This window comes from Bombyx mori, chromosome 8 (genome assembly GCF_030269925.1).
Source record: "Bombyx mori chromosome 8, ASM3026992v2".
Classification (NCBI taxonomy): Eukaryota; Metazoa; Arthropoda; class Insecta; order Lepidoptera; family Bombycidae; genus Bombyx; species Bombyx mori.
In genome coordinates, this window is record NC_085114.1 from 1,454,402 (window position 1) to 1,470,116 (window position 15,715).

At 38.5% G+C, this 15,715-nt stretch overlaps 1 protein-coding gene across 1 annotated transcript in view; it reads right to left on the reverse strand.

Annotated features, from left to right (window-relative positions):
- Window positions 1-15,715, reverse strand: part of Sert (serotonin transporter) — a 35,557-nt gene that overhangs the window by 19,093 nt on the left and 749 nt on the right.

Consider the following 15,715-nt stretch of genomic DNA (forward strand, 5'->3'; position numbering starts at 1 on the left):
AATGTTTAGTCCGGTTTTTATTTTGTTTTTCGGATTTAGCAGGTTTTTCCACCTCGATGATCCTTGACAAACATTGCGTTTTCAAACTATCCCGAGAAAACTGCCTATTTCTGCCGTGAAGCAGTAATGCGTTTCGGTTTGAAGGGTGGGGCAGCCGTTGTACTGTAAAAACTGAGACCATAAAACTCATGTCTCAAGATGGGTGGCGGCATTTACGTTTAAGATGTCTATGGGGTCCGGTAACCACTTAAAATTTGCTAGTCCGTGAACTCCTCCACCTATCTAAGCAATAAATTAAAAAAATAAGTGCTGAAAGTTGCGTCTTTGAGAGGCTTTCGTGGCTCTTTGCACAATCGTCTTCCATTTGGTTCGGTTTTTTCGGAAGAAAAAAACCTACTCCATTTTCTTAATCTTTTCTTTTTCTTAATTTTTTGATTATCTAGAAGATTGCACAAAGTGGGAATGAGTTGCTCGCTCCGGGCATTTCAATATTGCAATAATTGTTACGTTATAATACTCCTCGTAAAAAAAAAACTAATGGTTAAAAAAAAAAGACACGCCCGCTGAGTTCCAGTTCTTCTCAGGACGGAGGTTAGTTTTTGTGAATTGGCTGTAGTTCTTTTGACGTTCAACAAGTGTGTACTTTCATTTATGTTGAATAAAAAAAAAATGATTTGATTTGATTTAGTGTTTAAACCAAATTCACGAAGTTTCATTTATTTTTAGCACAGCTATTATAAAGACATTCGAAATTCCTTAAACAACTTGTTTACAAGCATGCTTGTGGGCACAAGGCGGCAATTTACTGTGTTTACTCTGGAGCCGGCTTTCCAAACAGCTGGCTGACTCCACGAAACAGATTGCTTGGCAAATAAAAAAATAAATGAAAAGTGTCGTCCAAATCGAAATGGTGGCCTAGGCCGACTTAAGAGCTTCATATGTTTCGTTATTACAAGATTTCTTTGTTTTAATTGATAAATTACAAAAGAGGCAATTTCGCGTCTTTGGTTTGTTGACTTATTGAAAGCGTTTCTGGCCTCTTCGACCTGGCTCCGTGGAAGTTTCTAACTCATAGAAGAGAGTCAAATTAATTCCGACGGGACGACGACTTTCATTTCACAATTAAAATTGCAAATCATCAATTTCACTGTTGAAATTAAATCATTTTGAAATCACAAGCTAATAACAATTATCATTGTACCCAAAAATATACTTAACATTTGTTACCAGTGACATTTCTTTTCAGATTGAAAACTATATGACTTTCATACCTCAACTCTCAGTAACATCTTCATTACTGGTGGTAGGACCTCTTGGGAGTCCGCACCGGTAGGTACCACCGCCCCGCCTATTTCTGCCGTGAAGCAGTTATGCGTTTCAGCTTGAAGGGTGGGGCAGCCGTTGTAACTATTCTGAGACCTTAGAACTTATATCTCAAGGTATGTGGCGCATTTACGTTGTAGATGTCTATGGGTTCCAGTAACCACTTGCACCAGGTGGGCTGCGAGCTCGTCCACACATCTAGGCAATAAAAAAAAAGCTTACTGACGAAACAATCAAAATATTCCATGACGAAATCAAAAAGTATATTACAAGTTCACAAATCATTGTTGAATTCGCCTTACAGTCTCAAGCTGCTTTTATTTTAACTGCAAAGATTAAGCATTCAATTTGCGAAGTCAATTAAGAAGGCTTTCGTAGATGCTCGCGTTACGTCGAGTTAACGACGCCATAATGAATATAGGCAGGAGTTACTTAGGTATAAACTGTGAGTGATTTGTGGACAGCCTCCGGATTGTGTTATTTACGTGGGCCGCACCAGAGCCACGAATCGCTCGGTCGTTATATCTTTGGGACGTAATTTAGGTTCACCCACAGCTGATCAGAGAGTGACATTTTTTTTTATTGCCCTTGTTGGCAGACGAGCATACGGCCCATCTGATGGTGAGTGGTTACCGCCGCCCATGAACTGTAGTAATGCCAGGGGCAGAACCAAGCCGCTGCCTACTGTTGAGTACTCTCCATCAGCCTCGTTTGAAGAAGGACAAATCATAGCGCTCGGGAAACACCGTAGAGGGGAGCTCATTCCAAAGCCGAATGGTACGTGGCAAAAAAGATCTCTGGAAACGCACTGTGGATGAACGCAGTGGCTCCAGGTAGTATGGATGACTCTACTCAGGTGCCATGGGGTGTCATAGTAAAAACGAGATGATGGAATCATCTCAAACAATTCCTCAGAGCACTCCCCATGGAACATACGGTACAAAATACAGAAAGAAGCGAAATCCCTCCGCAGACCCAGAGGTTCCAAACGAGCCGTGACATAACAAAGCCGTACATTTTATTGTTGGACGGACGAGCGAGGTTGGTGGACGAGCTCACGGCTCACTTGGTGTTAAGTGGTTACCAGATCTCATAGACATCTACAACGTATATGCTCAGTATACTTACAACGGCTGCCCCACCCTTCAAACGGAAACGCATTACTGCTTCACGGCAGAAATAGGCAGGGTGGTGGCACCCTACCCGCGCGGACTAACAAGAGGTTCTACCACCAGATACCACCAGAAAACCACAATAATCATTTTACGGATTAACGTAACTATACATATTAGAATGGCCCTGGGTGAAATGATACACAATATCACATCAAATGAAAAATGTCCGGGAGATAAAATAATAATAACGTCATTAAAGTACTCATATAACAAATAAATTAAGTCAAATGTAGTTTCTGTTCGTGCAACAATTGCATTAGTAATGTGGTCTGTGTATATATCGCACCTTTAGAATTATAAAGACCCAACTCAAAAAATGTGTTTTTTGGAAAACATTGATTAAAGTTCTCAAACCGAAAAAACGTAGAGGAAGGGGACGGAGTGAAAGAGACCGATAGATAGCTTTGTCCTTTTATAAGCTACTTATGGTCATTTGATTACTAAAAGTCGCTGAAAAGGGTCGTTCTAGGTCAATTTTTGAATTAAAGACGAAATCCAAATATTTCAAAATGAGTCTCTATAATTTTAAATGTTACGGTAAAAGTAGATTATTGCGGCAAATGTACACATTTACCGGTAAAAGTGCACATTTACCGGTAAAAGTGTACATTTCCCGTAACATACCTATACATATTTAAAGATACATACACTTTAAACACACGAAGCCCGAATAAAGATAATAAAATCGAGACCGTCATACGTAATCACTGCCTGGTTTTTAACAGTATCTTTAAAAAAGTTATCGGCCTATAAAACGGTCGTATTCATTAAATTACTTTTAACGTCTGAGGAGCACGACCTTAACAGAGGAGGGGAGGGTTGTAGGCAGCAGCCTGACTGTGCCCCTGTCAATATTGACAAATCATGAGCGATGGTGACCATCTACTATCAGATAGACTAGTCTGTCTATATAAACAACTAGCCGTTCTCGCCCGCTTCGCTGGGCATTTAAAATTAACATTATTATTTATTGTCAGTATTATTAGGGAGTCCAACACTCGTATAAATTTTAACCTATCCATTAAGTACATGTATTTTCTACATGGATACCAAGTTTCAAGTCAATCGGATGTATGGTTCAGTAGTTATAATGGAACATCCGTAAAAAACACTCTAGATTTATATATTAGTATAGATAGATGATGACCGTTGTGTCTTTGAAGCGGTTAGTTGCCCTCAATTAAGAAAAATAGTATTATTATTCGCCAATAGATGTCGGGAAGAGTTGATTATTGAAAACACGAATATAACAACATTTTCTGAAAATAAATCGTAGCTAGAACGATTTATCGCCCCCGAAATCCCCTGTATACTAAATTTTATGAAAATCGTTGGAGCCGTTTCCGAGATTCAGATTATATATATTAATATACAAGAATTGCTCATTTACAGGTATAAGATAAGATATAGGTTAAGGAAGATGACCTGATGAAAGATCACTTTTGTCTCTGTCTGCCTGTCTGTCTCTAGCAGTAGACTTTAATTTAGTTAACGCTGTGACGAATGCTACATTTGCATTGAATGTGCGTTCGTCAAAAAAAAAAACAATGCTCGCTTCCGAAATTCGACCTTTATCACTGACACCTCAAGATTTAGATTCATTTTGGATAATAATTTTTAAATGTTGTTATTGGCATGTTAAGATATACAGACTATTTCCAGAATTCGTTTTCTTCTCAACACTCAAATTCGCTTGCTACAAAAAAAAAAAAAAAAATCGATTGACAAAAAGACGAGAAAATGGTATTTAACTATTTTGTTTGTCTTTTTTTATATATCGAACAGTAAATGCCAATATTTACTAGTCGGGAGGGACCTATCTATGCTTTTGTGATTTCAAGTTCCTATGGTCAGATTTCCATGATTACATCTTTACAAATTTCAAATTTTAAGTGTCTAATCCTGATTTGCCTATTACCGATATATAAGCGACGAATTTAGCATCAGATTTCTTTGAATCGATGGAAATGCAGACACGAATCAACTTTTGCCGTTTGTACAAAAAGTAGAACTTTACGAACAAATCGCTACGTAAGTATAACTAACCCTTTACCTATCATGTAGGTCACTAATGCCCTACGCGATGCACTGAAGTAATTGTGTCGATTTCTGTTACTAAGCGCCTCGATTGTCTAACTTTGCCTTCTTTTGTTTGATAATGTATTTTTTAGTATTGGAACGAAGTTCTTTATGGTACGATGCGGAGGGATACCCTAACCGGGAAAAAACGTCCGTAACGTAAGACTTTTATTAGTAATGCACACAGTGTACGAATTCACTTTGTAATAACGTACAAAAAATAACATATTTTTTATCATTCATTGACCACGATCTCAGAGCGTTCGTTTGCGCAATACACTAACTCTTATGCAAACAACCGTGAATGAAGTGTACCACAATAAGTTCGCACGTTACGGAATGACCGTGAGTTGTTGCGAAACCTCCAATTTTATTTTCTTTATACCTCGAATAGAACTTAACATTAATATTTTTATAATAAGGGACTTCGTTCCTATCCAGTGTCCCACGACACCACACATCTTTTTTTATATTTTTATCAATAATTTCGGATTCGCCTTTCCCAGAGTCAACTAGATATTCCGGCGCCTTAATAAGCAAATTGAAGAGAAAAATCAACATAATTACTTCGTTGCGCCGCGTAGGGCACCGGTGACCTACACGGCGGTCAAAGGGTTAACTGGTCAAATGGTTCCAACGTCGAAAAATACAATTTATAAATCGATATTCATTTTTCGATTTGAATATTTATATCTGTTGTTGATCTACAGGATCAAGGAACGTCTTTTTCTTTGTTTGAGTTACGAAAAGTTTTCCGTTCAGAGGCTTCTGTAGATAAATTACATTGAATTTGATTAACATGTTTAATTGTCAAATTAATATCGATCGTTTTTAATTATAATTTTAAAGACGAATAAATTTATTGTGGTTTCATGAAAATTTTAAATTAGTAAATGATAAATGAATATTACATACGAGTGTTTCACCAACAAAATTAACTTCCATGAATATGACTGACTCGGTGGGCAGTAGGTACTTAACGCACCTGAATGTTACGCCGAGGGTCGTGGGTTCGATTCCCACATCAGGCAAAAATTCGTGTGATGAACAGTTTTGTTTGCTCTTTGTCTAGATGTGTATTATCTATATATGCATATATTAAACCTATATAAGTACGTTTATCAGTCTCTGGTAATCATAACATAGGGAATTCTAAATTGGGATCGGATGCCCGCGCGTGATTTTTTCCTAGTTATTATTATCATTATTATCAACTAGTTTCTTTCTCATTATCTTTAGCTAGCTGAGATCTTTTAATTGAAACCCAATAATCATAGTTCATGTATTTTTAATGTTTCACAGCTGTGCTTGCATTTATTTTTTCCTGATCACCGTTACCGTCAGTGCTTACCGTTGCTTATGGCGGTCAGTAATACCAGAGCTACTGTCAACCGGGAAATCAAACCGGGTTGTACAATTTGCCTTTTCGCATGAAAAGTGTACAATTTTCAAAAAATATTCGAAATTGAGTTAATATGCGTAAACATTTGGTATCACCAGTATTTTTCTCATAAATACTGTCAAAAGAGCGTAGTTTAGTTTTAGTTTTTTTTTAGGTTAGCTATGTTTTGACTACCTTATTATTAACAAAATTAATACATAATTTAATGGTAAAAAAAAAAAAAACGTTGCAAATATGATTAATATTAAAAATATTACATGTTTAAAACTTCAAAAGACTCTCCTATAAAATTAGTAAGTTTTGAGATTATATAGTTTTATTGCGAGAAGACGAATTGTCAAGGCAACTAAACAACGCCAAATGAAACTACAATAAAACTTTTAACTCCAATTGTCGGGCAGCAAAAACTGAATCTCCGAGTTTAGTGAACGGCCCGTCGTCGCGTCGGGGCGATCCGCTTTGTAGTTAATTGTTTTTCGGTATTTCCACATTTCATCCGCTCCGTTCGTGACTGTGTTCATTCCAAACAACTGTCTACTCAACTGATGGAACGGGTCTCAGCAGACTTCGTAGTGCCTCAATCGGTAAATAAAAGACCTAAACTTTTGTATAAAATAAACTTAAAACAAACAAAAGGAATCCGTCCGACGGGGGACGCATCAAAGGAAAAATAAAACTGCAATTTTTATTTAATTCCGAGCATTTTCGTATTTATCTAGACCTTTTAAACCTTCTCTGGACTTCCACAAATAATTCAAGACCAAAATTAGCCAAATTCGTCCAGCCGTTCGAGTTTTAGCGAGACTAACGAACAGCAATTCATTTTTATATATAGAGATAGAAGATAGATAGATTTTATTGGGCAATAAAATTAGTAGGCAGACGAGCATACAGCCCACCTGATGGCGAGTGGTTACCGTCGCCCATTGACTTTAGCAATGCCAGGGCCATAACCAGGCCGCTGTCTACCGCTTGGTTTTAAATTGTTGTTTTATTGCTGGAGTAAATAAACGTAGTCACAGCCCAACAATTGGTTGGCGGAGTCCTGACGTCCCACAACGCGAATGACTACCACTTTCTCTCAAATTATTTTGTCCTTTAGCTTGACCGCAAAAACAGACTTGATAGTTGGCTCTAACCTAACCTAACCTAGCCGTTCCTACAATATGCTTTATTGTCGTCATCCATAAAAGTATTGTAAATAGGGTCTTGATAGGGAAATCGTTCCTGTGCGGTGCTGTAGCCTGCTAAATGACTGGTACGTCTCAAGTGCATCGACGATATTATCGTTGTCTTAACTAACACGCGGCGTTAATTTTTTAATCGGCGGAATAAAAACTGCATCGCCTAATGCTGTCAGATTTCGAAACAAACTTAATGTCTTTGAAAGAAAAAGTCAAAAATCCGCTGACTTTTCTTAACTTAGACCAAACATAACAAACCTATAAGCTAGGTAATGTGTGGAACCGAGACTGAGGAAGGCATGCGACTCACATACCAGACTGTCACACAGCGCTTTGTGACATATTCCATCACATACTGACAACACGAAGCTTACTTATAATAATTTAATGATTAGATATATCCGAGCAAGGGTTTACGTTTGGCGAAGCTTTTCTACGAAAGGTCTGCAAACTATTTTCGAGTACAGTAATGAATTTTTTGAGATGATCTCTTCATTTCAATGATATCACACAGCCCGTCACCGAAGCAGAATTTGTTGCTACTACTTGTAACCGTTCATTGGATTAGAAGACTTCTTGGTGTCTTCTAAGCCCTATGGCATGTCCTTCCTGAAACGCAGTTATAGGTGAGTCTTCAGCAGTCTATAGTCGCTTGGCATTGCTTACGTCAATGAAAACGAACGTCTGTCTATTAAAAAATGTTAAAAGTTTGTCACTCCTTTACTGAAAATTCGCAGTCACTTTTTTTTTTATTGCTTAGATGGGTGGACGAGCTTACAGCCCACTTGGTGTTAAGTGGTTACTGGAGCCCATAGACATTTACAACTTCAATGCGCCACCCATCTTGCGATATACGTTCTAAGGTCTCAAGTATAGTTACAACGGCTGCTCCACCCTTCAAACCGAAACGCATTACTGCTTCACGGCAGAAATAGGCAGGGTGGTGGTACCTACCCGTGCGGACTCACAGGAGGTCCTACCATCAGTTATTACGCAAATTATAATTTTGCGGGTTTCATTTTTATTACACGATGTTATTTCTTCATCGTGGAAGTCAATTGTGAACAATTGTTGAGTATGTATTTCATTAGAAAAATTGGTACCCGCCTGCGGGATTCGAACACCGGTGCATCGCTCAACACGAATGCACCGAAAGCAGAATCCTTTAGGCCATGACGACTTCTAAAATTCTTCTTTAATTAACAAGAACTATTCATTTGACAGCCCTATAGGGTCTTGTTAATACGTCACGTTGAAAACTCAGGCCGCTGTCATTAGTGATGACACTAATACGCGGAAAACAAAACTTTCGTTCGATGCTTCCTAAACGCTGCGCTCCTGGTACAATTGTGTTTCAATTTATAATAATCGTATCGGAAAACACAGCACATATATAATCAAAAACAAGTAAAATATGTTTTTTTTTTTTTCAAAACGAACTACTTGTTAGGTCTATATTGTTTGTTCATATCTCAACAAATTCTTTATCGATGTACACGAACTACAGTACACCGCATAGCACCTGGCGGTCCGAGAGGTAGACTAAGCAATAACAGTGGCAGGGATTCACTGGTCCTTTATAAACTCACTAAATGCAACGTATTTAATAAGATAAAACTTAAACAAAAATACAAGCAAAGAGGGATTGTTTGTAAGCCCGACATTCTTTGGAAGCGGTTTGTTCGTAGGAATGTTTTGGTTAAAAAAAACGTTTCAAGGTCTCGACAATTGTTGAAGCCGGTTGAGAATATTACGGAGAGGCGACGTGCCTGTACAAGAATGGAAACCTGTGAATTTATTTGTTTCAGTTTGACTAGAAAAATCACTAGTACGATACAACCGTAAGTTTTTTTTTATTGCTTAGGTGGACGAGCTCACAGCCCACCTGGTGTTAAGTGGTTACTGGAGCCCATAGACATCTACCACGCTACTCACCTTGATATATAAGTTCTAAGATCCCGAACCCTTCAAACCGAAACGCATTTCTGCTTCACGGCAGAAATAGGCGGGGGTGGTACCTACTCGCGCGGACTTACAAAAGGTCCTACCACCATTAAAAAAGTTTATTTGCGATGCTTAGTTACTGCTCTAGATGTGTGATTAATAAGCTGACCGTTTCTCCGGATGTGACGTCATCTACCTCGCGACGCGAATACCTCCTCTAGGTCCGACGTGTTTGAAATTGTATCATGTAACGCTTATCCTAATGTTTTTAAAATATGATGCAGATTTCGTCCAACGCTTAGTACATACGTGTTTTTTAACGTTCTCGATCGCGTTAAAGTTAACTCAAATATGTATGGAGTTGAAACAGTTCCCTTCGTTTAGCGCTAGGGGCAAAAACTCACACTTAAGCACATCGGTATATGTCGTATCTCCTTATTAACATGCTAGTCCGAAAACCACGAATGTTTTGGAGATATTGTGATTACCTACTGCTGCCTTGTTTACGAGTGTACAAATAACAGCTCCCCTTTGTTTGGCGCCAGGGGCGCTGTTCCAATTCTATACAAATTTGAGTTAACTTTTACGCGATCGAAAACGTTAAAAAACTCGCACTAAAGCACCCAGATATATGTCGTATCTCCTTATTAACACGCTAGTTCGAAAGCCACGAATGTTTTGGAGATATTGTGATTACTGCTGCCTTGTTTACGAGTGTACAAATAACCGCATCTGAAACTAATCACAACTTGTATGTAGTCGGCAACTTGGCTGATAGCTTCGCACCTGACAACTTCACACATTGTGAGCCGATAAACACCTTATAACGTTTTGTAGGAATTGATGGGCGCTCAAAATTTTAACGGATTTATCTGGAGAACCAGGGACCTTACTGAAGAAAGTGACTGACTTTTCTGCATCTTTATTTGAATAAGTTACCCGGTGCGATTTTTATCGAGCGATGCGATCTGTCTATGCGAATCTCGTATGCATGTACCGAGATTTCTAATGATATATCTATTCGACATAATAATATGTTCACGAATTACTTCCACAAAGGATTATTTTTTTCTCTTCTGAGTCGCTTACTTCATTTCTGAAGGTCGTGTCTTTGAAAGACCTTCGTGGCTCTTTGTAAAATCATCTTAAGCTTCGTTCGCTTTTCAGCTTCCCTCAGGGCCGTTGTAACCGGAGTCCAGAGTCCGGTGAGCGTGGTTACTTGTTTTGACCAGCGGCTAGGTGACCGGCCGGGGGGTCTTTTCCCGCCACAACCAATTTTTCAAGGTTGTGTGGTTGCCGTCGAGCAATGTGACGAAAGTAACTAAGATTTTTTTGATAACATATTCCTAACAGAAAAATTAATATCGCGTAATAAAAATCAAACGCAAAAAAACAATTTTGCGTAATTACTGGTGGTAGGATGTCTTGTGAGTCCGCACGGGTAGGTACCACCACCCAGTCTATATCTACCGTGAAGAAGTAACGCTTTTCGGTTTCAAAGGTGTGGTACCAGTACTATAAATCTCTGACTCAGAACTCATGAAATGATGAGAAATTAAATCCAATATCCATCACGAGTATTTTCGATACCTTACTCAAACGACTTGTAACGAAAATTAATCACAAACAAACACGATAATTATCAAGTATCGAGAGGTTTGTATCACAAGTCACGCTCATAACCCACGTCGGAACGTTTTAATTAATTAATTACCAATAAATTCATCAGATATACTTACGGTTTCGGCGGAAAGGGTTACATGGTGTATAATAATTTTTCGATCGGATAATTCAATAAGTGCCGACGCGTGGTTAAATCGTTATTAAATTTCAACGAATTTATAACATCAGAAATATATTTATGTATAATCACTACAATATTTTGAAGTCGTCGTGGCCTAACGGATAAGACGTCCGGTGCATTAGTGTTAAAGTGATGCGCCGGTGTTCGAATCCCGCAGGCAGGTACCAATTTTTCTAATGAAATACGTACTCACCTAATGTTCACGATTGACTTACACGGTGAAAGAATAACATCGTGTAATGAAAATGAAACCCGCAAAATTATAATTTGCGTAATTACTGGTGGTAGGACCTCTTGTGAGTCCACGCGGGTGGGTACCACCACGCTGCCTATTTCTGCGGTGAAGCAGTAATGCGTTTCGGTTTGAGGGGTGGGGCAACCGTTGTAACTATTCTTGAGACCTTAGAACTTGTATCTCAAGGTGGGTGGCGCATTTACGTTGTGGATGTCTATGGGCTCCAGTAACCACTTAACACCAGATAGGCTGTGAGCTCGTCCAGCCATCTACGTAATAAAAAAAAAAATTTTTTTTCATCCAATCTGTGAATTTCGGTTCAATTTTTGTCTAATAATTTTCTATCTTTATGTATCTGAATTAAATCTATTGTTTTCTCTGTACAAGGAGCGTTGCTGCTTGAGATATAGGTTTTACCACCTAGTTCAAGCACAGATGCAAATTATGATTGTGGTGCTACTTCTATGCTAACAATAAATAAATAAATAAAAAATCACTGGAGAATGCTGTGTGCTGGAGTTCGAGTCCTGTAGGTACTAAATTTCGCAATGAAATACATTCGTACGTAGCAGGTGTTCCGCCATTGAGGTACAGTATCGTGTTTGAATGAGACCTCAGAACTTATATCTCAAGGTGGGTGGCGCATTTACGCTGTGGATGTCTATGGGCTCCCGTAACCACTTAACACCAGGTGGGCTGTGAGCTCGTCCAACCAACAAAGCAATAAAAAAAATAAAAAAGTGTAGTAAAACGAGTGGGTACCGAAGTCTCAGTAACGTACCGTTGTAGGGTAAGTAGTTAGCATACAATAGAGCAGTATGCTTAGTGCGAGTTTTTTAACGTTCTCGATAGCGTAAAAGTTAACTGAAATTTGTATGGAGCTGAAAAGTTTGCCTACGTTTACCACTAGGGGCGCTATTACAACACCATACAAATTTGAGTTAACTTTTACGCTATAGAGAACGTTAAAAAGCTCGCACTAAGCATGCTACACAATTGAGACTTGATCATGTCTCAAGGTAGGCATTAACGTTGTGATGTCTGTCGGCTCTTGTAATCACTTAACATCAGATAAGTCGTGAGCTTTTTGTTCAATAAAATGAATACAATAAAAAAAATACTGTAAATAAGGTGTTACCTCCATCAAAACGAAACGTTTGGCTTAATGATAGAAAAGACACAAGACTCAAGGATGGGGCAGCCGTTGTAACTATACTTGAGACCTTAGAACTTATATTTCAAGGTGGGTGGCGCATTTACGTTGTTGATGTCTATGGGCTCCAGTAACCACTTAACACCCGGTGGGCTGTGAGCTCGTCCACCCAGTTAAGCAATAAATAAATAAAATATGAGAGTATCTAAACGAGTTTACAATTTGTTCTTTATTTCACACGTCATAGAGACTACATTACATAAAACAGTAGTGTTATCGTAGTATAGTAGGATACTTGACAAAAAACATTATTTGCTACCAAACTGCGGAAGGTGACGCGCGAAATCAGTAATAATAATAATATTAATCGTCATTTTCATAACCAGACGACGATATAACCGAAACGTTGGAGCTTTATCAATTATATTTATCAATTATCATTTTTAACTTAATCATTATATTGTGAACATGGTATTTTATTATTAACAAAAAGTCAAATCAAAATAATTTAAACATAACTCAACCCACACAGTAGAACAGATCTTCCAATGCGTTTGAAGGAGGCACAGTTCCCAAGATACTGGCTACGTTGCCTCGTTGGACAGCCAGACTCACTCTCTGTGCAAAGTACCAGCCAGTCTTAGCATCATATGTAACCTCCTTCAAGCGTTTGGAGATTTCTGTTAAAAATTTCTTTGCTTCAGGGTCCCAAGGGCCCATCGTCTCAACCGCGAAAGGCAAAAAAGAATAAGAAGACCCCAAACCCGAATACTTCAGCTTTTTTGTAATTTCTGCTGAAGCTGCAGCTGAACCGGGGCGGGAGGAAGTACCATCTAAATGACAGGGAGCCATAGTATCCACACAAGTAGCATCCCATACCAGGCACCTACCAACTGACCATGGAATTAGCGTGACTCCATCGGGCCTTTTCCCATCTGACCTCAAAATTCCGATGGGTTCCAAGACAGCCGGAACATTGACTGTAGTGAGCGTCTTCTTACGATATCATTTAGAGACGCGTGTCTTGGAATGCGCCCAGCGCTTTTCTGGCACGAGAGTCCGTGATGTCCAAGCCATATTAACGTACCAATGTGGTACGTTAATATGGGCCCCCAACTGTAAGCCAATAGCTAGCGAGAGAGCGTTGTTGTCCAACAACGTGCCTGTATTGGACGATGGATAGGCTTGAAGCCAGTAACTTGATTCCTTTTCGGTAACGGCGCGAAAACGAGCAATGTCCACGCTGTTATCATATTATTATGATAACAGCGTGGACATTGCTCGTGCTCATTATCATTTATATTTATTATTTATCAATTTTTACATCAATTTTAGTCTATTCTTGGGGCTTTGCGAGTTGAAGACGCAACTTAAACTATTTTTACCGTTTAAGCTCGCATTTATTGTCGTTCTGTTATTTATTTTCTATGATGAAATTTTTACTTAAATTTATTACTGGTAGGACCTCAGTAGGTAACACCGCCCTGCCTATTTCTCCCGTGAAGCAGTTATGCGTTTCGGTTTGAAGGATGGGGCAGCCGTTGTAACTATACTGAGACTTTAGAACTTATATCTCAAGGTGGGTAACGTAAATACGTTGTAGATGTCTATGGGCTCCAGTAACCACTTAACACCAGTTGGGCTGTGAACTCGTCCACTCATATAAGCAATAAAAAAAAGACGAAAACTGTAAAGTAGTGTTAATTAGAATGAATTGTTTTTTTTTAGGAAGGAAGGATTACTGATGACCACGAGGCTTTTCAATAAAATCAGGACATGTGTGCGAGCACGGGCTCAGCCAGGAGGGATAGTGAAATGTGTTCAGTATTCTTAATATTTCTTTTGTCCTTGTGTATATTAGTGAAATCTTCTTAAACGGCTAAACCGATTTTGTTAATTTTTTTTGTTTGTGTTCCAGAGGGTTCGAGAATCATTCAGATTTACAATTGGATAATGTAATTATTTTTGATGTGAAACATCTATAGCCGCATATAAAACCGATTTCTATATGATATACAGTCTATATGCAGTAGTGTGTACGGTGTGGCGACGCGTCGCCATGCGCAATCGACTGTGCGATTCTCTCCCACTCGATCCGGCGTTAAGCCATCTCTCTCGCTACACTGAGCTCGGATACCTATAGTGTATACTCCGTAGTGTATACAGTGTTGTTTACTACAGTACACATAACCTGTGTTTTACTTGAAAACAAATTATTTTTTCGTAATATTTTATTTTATCATTATGACATATTTAGTTCCTATCACAATCTGTTCTTTTCTGCATATTACTTTTACAAAATAATGTCGATGTTTCACATCTGACAGGCGCCCCGTGATGGCTCACATTTTTTTATTTTCTATTTCATCAAAACAGTCCAGATCATTAAAACGTATTCAAAAAAGTTTGAAATTTTTGGATTTAAACCGTGTTGCACGAGATAACGTCTGTCACGTCTGCTTGTAATCTATATATTAATTCCGACGATGATCTATATATTAATACGTGAAGCAAAAACTTTGTATCCCTTTTTAGGACAATTGCGCGGACGGAGGAGTATGAAGTTTTCCACACTTACAGGGAAAATAGAGAAGGAGTGCAGAATGTTAATATTTTTTTAAATTATGTATAAAAATACATTAAATCAATAAAAAAAACATTACACACACTACCATGTATTTGACACACACACGCGCATGCATAATAATTGTATGTTGTCAAACACTTCTTATTGCTTATATTTTGTGGTTAAATTTTCAAATAATTATAGTCGAATGTCGACTACCGGGGGACCACTAGTTTTATTAATTTCCTAATCACGAAAACTGTAGTGTTCGAAAAGTCGAAAATTATTCGAGATGATACCGACATCTCGTTTTTACCATCGCACAGCCCGCCACCGGAGTAGAGTTCATCCATACTACCTGGAGCCACTGCGGTCATCCACAGTGCGTTTCCAGAGATCTTTTTTGCCACGTACCATCCGGCTATGGAATGAGCTCCCCTCCACGGTGCTTCCCGAGCGCTATGACATGTCCTTCTTCAAACGAGGCTTGTGAAGAGTATTAAAGGGTAGGCAGCGGCTTGGCTCTGGCCCTGGCATTGCTGACGTCCATGAGCGACGGTAACCACTCGCCATCAGGTGGGCCGTATGCTCGTTTGCCTATACGACAATAATATTTTTTTTTATTTAGAACAATATTTAAAAAAACTGAACATTAAACCGTAGATTTGTTTTAATTATGCATCAACTGTTAATTTATTATAAAAAAAAATACTTAACTTAATAAAATACTTACGCCGTAAACAATATGAATTGTAAACGTGTGTCACTCGGAATGATGTAAGGATTTCAAAGGTACACCAAATCTGTTAAGGTATTTCTTAGTTATAGTAGAATTGAAAGACTCACATGA